The sequence below is a fragment of the Euprymna scolopes genome, chromosome 2, assembly GCF_053919585.1.
Source record: "Euprymna scolopes isolate OS-2025 chromosome 2, ASM5391958v1, whole genome shotgun sequence".
NCBI lineage: Eukaryota > Metazoa > Mollusca > Cephalopoda > Sepiida > Sepiolidae > Euprymna > Euprymna scolopes.
The window spans coordinates 204914811-204921542 of record NC_136483.1 but is presented as its reverse complement, the minus strand read 5'-3'; positions in this window follow the sequence as shown (position 1 = coordinate 204921542).

The window sequence follows — 6732 nt, the reverse complement described above, 5'->3', positions numbered from 1 at the left end:
GAAAGCGTTTGGCTGTTTTTCAGAATAGATTTATTTTTAATAAAAATATATATTTATTTCGAATTTTTTCAATGATAGTTTGATAGGCAAATGTGTAGTTTAGCGGCGTAAATTATGTGATAGACAAAAAGTTATAAAAATTATTTATTTTTATATAAACCATATTATTAGACACAAAGGCTGAAAAAAAAAATTCATCAATTTTATTAGACTTAAATTTACGACAATCGAGGCCGCCATATTGCTTTAAAATTAGGCACCGCCAAAACTGGGGGGGCAGGTCAGTACTTTTTGACGGACCGTCTTTTTAAAAATCTACCAAAAATCAGGTAATTATCCGATCAATACGAAATTTTCAGCGATTATTAGGAGAAGAATGAACTTTATAACAGTGTACTTATTTTTCATAAACGATATTTATATATATATATTTTTTTGCTTACAAACCCCCCTTGTTTTGAAGTGGGAACAAATATGCTTAAAATAATCATCTGAAACTGAAATCAACATATTGTGTTGTTGTAAGGGACAGAATCATAGATTAAAAAAAAAAAAAAAAATTGTTTGCATACCTTATTTTGACGTCTGAATATCAGAACTTCGATTGTGTTTAATTATCCCGCTTTTGAGTTTTGAAGTGTGAAATTCGGTGAATATGTTAAGTAAAATAATTAATTTAAGTTAAGCAAAACAACAAAAAAAAATTTTTTTTTAATATTTATACGAAAAAAGCTATTTTAAAATTTTTGATAAATAAATTAACAATTTTTTTTTAGCGAGCCGAATAATGCATGACCATTATTAAACAGGGCATGCTTTGAATAATCGATACCAAAAAAAAAAAAAAATTCGATAAATATTGTGCCCTTTGTGTTAAAAATAGCATAATTTTTTCGATCCCGTTTGAAAACGTTTGCCGCCTTTCGACTACGGTGGACAAAACGCGCTGAAATAATTTTTTTTCATTCTGCTTTAAATTGCCCCACCCCCATTTTGGGGAGCCTGGCCCCCACACACATACACATTAAAAACCAAACGCATACAAATGGTCACCCATCTGGTACTGGCCAGCCTCAGCTTAATAATACATTGAAATTTTCGTCACTGAAAAATAAGTTTTTTTTGGCCTGTTTGGTCTTCCATAGTTTGCTTTTTATCAAACGAAAACGTAAACAGAGTCGATCTGAACTCTACGTCAACGCGAAATATCTGGTTACCTATATGAATAAGTGGAATTATTTGAAATTCAGGTACTTGTATTATAATATTTTTGCATATTCTCTTAGAAAATCATCCTAAATCTTAGTTAGACAATAAATAAATTAATTAATTATTTCAAAAACCCTTTTTTTTTTTTTTTTAAATATTTAAGTACGTTTTTTGTGCAAGACAAAAAATGTCAATTGTTAACTTTTTGGGAAAATTTAACATTCAAAATTGAATTAAAAATAGTAGAAAAAGTTTTACATTATTCTGTTTTCTATATGATAAAATTCAGGGTTTTATCTTTCTGGAAAAAAAAAGTTACTCAGAAATAATGGATTTTAATAAATGTAATTTCGTTTTAAAAAACAACAACAACTTGATTTTGCGGCCATTTTTGGCGGTGCCTATTTAAAATTTAGCCGTTCTAAGATTTAGATTGGCCTTTTTAAGGCCAAATTTGGCCTTTATTACGCTCTTAGAACTGTTTTGGCTGGCAACAACCCAATTTAAAAAGTGAAATTACGAGTTTTTTTAAAATATTTTATTCGAAGTTTCATGTTAGGGGTGTCAAAAATTCCCCCCAAATTCTGATACACCTAGTGCATTCTCTCACTCTTGTGCAGGGTTCAAAAGAGAGTCGCCAACCTAATAGGTCCCGGACTGTCAGCTAGCCGCTTCGCTTCAACCTTCAATGTTGCATCTCTCTGCCTGTTTTACGAGTATTCTAATGGTAGATGCTTCAACGAACTACAACCATTGTCCCCCCTCGACGTAAATATGCCCGACAAGCAGCAAAATCTCATCCCTACACAGTGGAGACTGGAGACTCCCAGATGCCAGAAAGCCTTCTACTCTAATAGTTTCTATCCCAAAACTGCTAGACTTTGGAATTTTTTCTGAGTTCCTGCTTCCCCGACTGTACAGACATAGTTCAAGTGTAATGTAAACTGAGAAAACTTAAAAATTTTAGCATTTTTAAGCTGTAAGCAACAAACAAGTCCATCTATTGCTTCTCTGTAGTGGAATAATATGAATATATAAATCGCTTAAATAATTAAATAATTCGTGCAAAAGAGGAACAAGAAATTTATTTTAAAGATAAAAAAACACAACAAATTTACACAAAATAAATTTAACAATGCATACTTGTCCATATGCGATTTTCAAAAAAAACCCTTCTTTTTAACACACAAAAGGAAAAAAATATATTACTCACAGTTTGAGTTTTCACGCCTTTTTTATAATAAGCAGACGACATTTTCTTTTTTTAACAGCATAAGACTTTCTATGCTTTTAAAGCAAATAAGCTCTACAATAATGCAAGAAACAATTTCTTTCATGGAGAGTTCTTTTTTTTTCTTAAAATTTGTAGAAAAGTCTATAGAAAAATGTTCATTGGTTTCTTTTTCTTTTATTCTTCTTCTTCGGCAATTTTATGAAAAAACAAATTCAGAGGCGGGTAATCTCCAAAAATACCGTTAGGGCTTACAACATGGCCGCCAGAAGAGTCACGTGATCCGGTTGATCCAAAACATGAATCGTGCAAATGGAAAATGTCTACGCACGTTCGTAGACATTTTGTAAACATTGTTTTTAAAAAATAATACTTCTATTATGTTTTAAACGACTGTAATAGTTTATTTTGGAAGTATATTTCATAAAGAAAATTGACAACCCACTTTAAAAACAGAAATTACGAGTTTTATATATTTTATTCGCAGTTTTTTGTTGGGGGTGTCAAAAATTCCGCCTAAAATTCTGATACACCTAGTCGACCACGACCACTTGTTTGTTCTGAATAAAATACTTTTTATAAACACTGTTTTAACTAAAAACAACCTAAGATTGTTTCTCAAAGTTTGCCTATTTTTATAACAACATTATATCAACAAAAAATTAAATACAAACAAATTGTGATTGTTTGTCAAAGTTTGCCTTCAAGGCTGCGTTTTCCATTTGCACGAGTCATGTTTTGGATCAACCGGATCACGTGACTCTTCTGGCGGCCATGTTGTAAGCCCTAACGGTATTTTTGGAGATTACCCAGAGGCGTCTTTTTCTCGGGAAAAATTTGCTTATGAATCTGAAAAAGAAATAGCTGAGTAAAAAAAGAGCCTAAATAGGAGAATGTAGCTTTTAATATTCTTTTTTTATTATATTTAAAAATTAAAATTCTTTCGAACTCAAGAAAACCTCCGTAACTTTCTTTTTTAGAGAATATTCTGAAACAATCTTTGTTTCAATTCTCTTAAATTATTTTTAATTTATTATTTATCTCTTCGATAAATAATTAATATTTCTCCTTTTTAAATCTAGTCACTCTAACTTCAAAATATATATATCGGATCTCTATCCGAAAAATATTTCCCTCAGGGAAAAATAATAAATTTCTCTTTTTTCAATTTAGTCATTTTAGACTACAAAATATATATATCGGATTTTTTATCCGAAAATTAAAATAAAATTCCTCTGGAATCTTATTTCAAAATTCACTGAAATATTTTGGATTTCTCCCAAAATATTTTAAAACAAATTCTTAATATTTTGACTCTGTCAAAATATTTAAATTTTTTTTTACGGAGAATTCTAGATTCGAAATTCAATCAATCATTTGAGAACAATTTGTCTCGGCCCTTCGCTACATTTCTAGAAAGATTTTAATGAAGAAAACATTTTAAAAGGGTATCGATATTTTCTCTGGAGAGATGATAAAAATCCGAACCGATCAGTTCAGAAATATTTTCCAATATGATAAAATTTGTTTGTTGATTTAGCTTAAAACGAAAACTCTGTTTTTCTTTGTTTACATCACGTGACACAAAACAGCCAATGAGAAAGCTCAAAAAAGTCGTCTGCTGAATTCAAATAAACCGCTCAAATTCACAAATATTGGAAAAAATCTTAAATCCGTTTTAAAATAAATTTTACAATTTTTTCTGTTTTACTTATTTATTTTTTATTTAAAATTAAAATTCTCAAACTCTCCTGTCAAAAAAAAAAAAAAAAAAGAAAGGAAAATGAAAATTCCTCTGTTTCAATTTCTTCAAAATTTTATAATTGACCATCTTTTTTTTTTTTATGGCAATACAAAATACACCCTATATCAATACCAAAGATAGTCATCTTTGGATTTACAAATTCTTGAGATTTTTCTTTTAGGTCTAGTATTAATTTCCGTAGTAGAACTGCTGGTAGCAGTTGCATTATCACTGTCTACTTCCGTAATTTCCTCAGAGGGAGTTTCTATTTGGTGAGAATGAGTTATCGACAGTTCCTAAGGAAACAAATGTTTGAGGAATATAACTGAATATTGCCATCTGGTTTCTTAATATAGGCAGACCTCACACAATTGTCGCTGCCAACTATAACCTCGACAACTCTACCTAATGACCAATAAGGTCTGGACTTGACTGGATTTTTGATAATCACCACATCATCTGTTTGAATAATATTTTTTAAGTCAATTTGTTAAAGGTCACGAGATTGTTCTCCCAAACTAAGTAAATATTCTTGATGCCACAAGTTGTAGAATTTCTTAAGTAAGGAATCTCTTTTTTCCAAAATATCTATTAGATCAGATCTTTGAGGTAATTCATTTTCAAAAAAATTATTGTCAGCATTTAAAAATACAGAATTTTTATAATGAGGATAAATGAAATCATTAGAAGAAATGATATCAAAACTAGAATCTCCAGAACATCTATATGTAAGGGGGCGTGAATTAACAGAATTCTGAACATCAGATAATATAGTAAGCAACTCAAAATAATGTAATTTTTTCATTCCAACCAATTTATACAAACAATATTTTACTGTCTTAATAAGACGTTCCCATACATTTCCAAACCGAGCTGAATACATTGGAATGGTAAGATGCTTAATGTTATAAGAACTGAATTTTCCCTCAAATTCATCAGACACAAATACTTCTTTAATCATATTACCACTAGATATAAAGGAGCGAGCATTATCAGAATAAATATGGGTAAGAATGCCGTATAAATTAAAGAATCTCACAAAGGCAAGAATCACGGCATGGGTAGACATATCGTTAACCAACTCCATATGGATTGCTCTCACATTGAAACATGTAAATATCAAAATATACATTTTCTTCATTGTGTGTGTGTTTTTTTTCTTTTTTTCTTTACACAGTGATCACCACTTATCAAGGCCCGGAAGCCACTCTGGGATAAGGGTTATTGCAAGTACATTATGTTAGTGTGGAGATTTTATGAAATGTTTACTTAAGGGGGCGGTTCATTAGGAATTTGTTAACGTTGGACATGAAGACATCCAAGTTGTAGTCCGGTGGGAAGCAGGCAGGCGGAACAGAGTTCCACAGGCGTGCAGTTCTAAAAAAGAAGCTTTGTTCATGGAATCCACGTTTTGATTTAGGCAGAGATATAGAGTGGGGGAAATTTTTCACAGTGGATTCAGCTAGACGGGTGTTTTTCATGAAAGATTGGCGAGGGGGGACCAGAGATTGGAGTTCAGACGAGCACCTGCCATGGAAATAACGTTAAAACAAGGATAGGCTCGCAACGTCTCTTCTGTGAGAGAGAGGTTGCAGGGTAGAGAAAAGGGCATCCCCCACTAAGCCACGAATGTACTCTGTCAAGGCATGATAGGCTGTTTTTGGCAGCTCCTGCCCAGATATGGCAACAGTATTCCATCCTTGGACGTACTTGGCTTTTATATAGATAGAGAATTGCATCAGTAGTGAGATATCTTCTGGAGCGGTAGAAGGATCCCACCATCTTTCCAGCGACCTTGGCAACAGACTTGATGTACGTGTTCCATTTCAGATCAGGAGTAAAGGTCAAACCCAGAAGCTTGTCAAAACACGGGGCCTCACCCAGACAAGAGCCATCCATCACAATTGATGCCAGATGGGGATCAGAGCGTTGATGATGTAAGGATAGGAGTTTGGTTTTGGATTCATTAAAGGTAACCAGCCACGTCTTCCCCCACTGAACCACGCGCTCGAGATCAGAGGAGAGAGAATCAGAGAGAACTTTGTCTTGTTCTTCTACCCACAAATGGCCAGTAAAATCTATACCGGTATGCAGGAAAGGTCTAACAAAATTTATTCTATGTTTGGGTAAGTTAGTAACTTTAGGATAATTAAATGACATAGAATTATATTTTTTACATAAATAACATGAGGAAATAACAGATTTAACTACTTGTCTGGACTTATTAATCCAAAAACCAGACAAGCGTAGTTTCTGGAGGGTGACAGCGATACCCAAATGTTTGCACTTCACATGAGCATCCATTATTACTAAATCAGTGAAATGACAGCATCGTGGTAATAAGATCGGACAAACCACTTCAAACGGATAGGCATCAGATTTCTCAATTCTACCTCTAGATCTAATTAATCCTTGACTATCCAAAAAAAGATTCAAATTAGAAACAAGAAAAGGAATATCAGTTGAGGAGGGGTTTAACAAGAAAAACTTATCTTTAGAGAGAAAGGAAGATTGAATCCATCTAACCAGATATGTCTTGGCGGCTGCG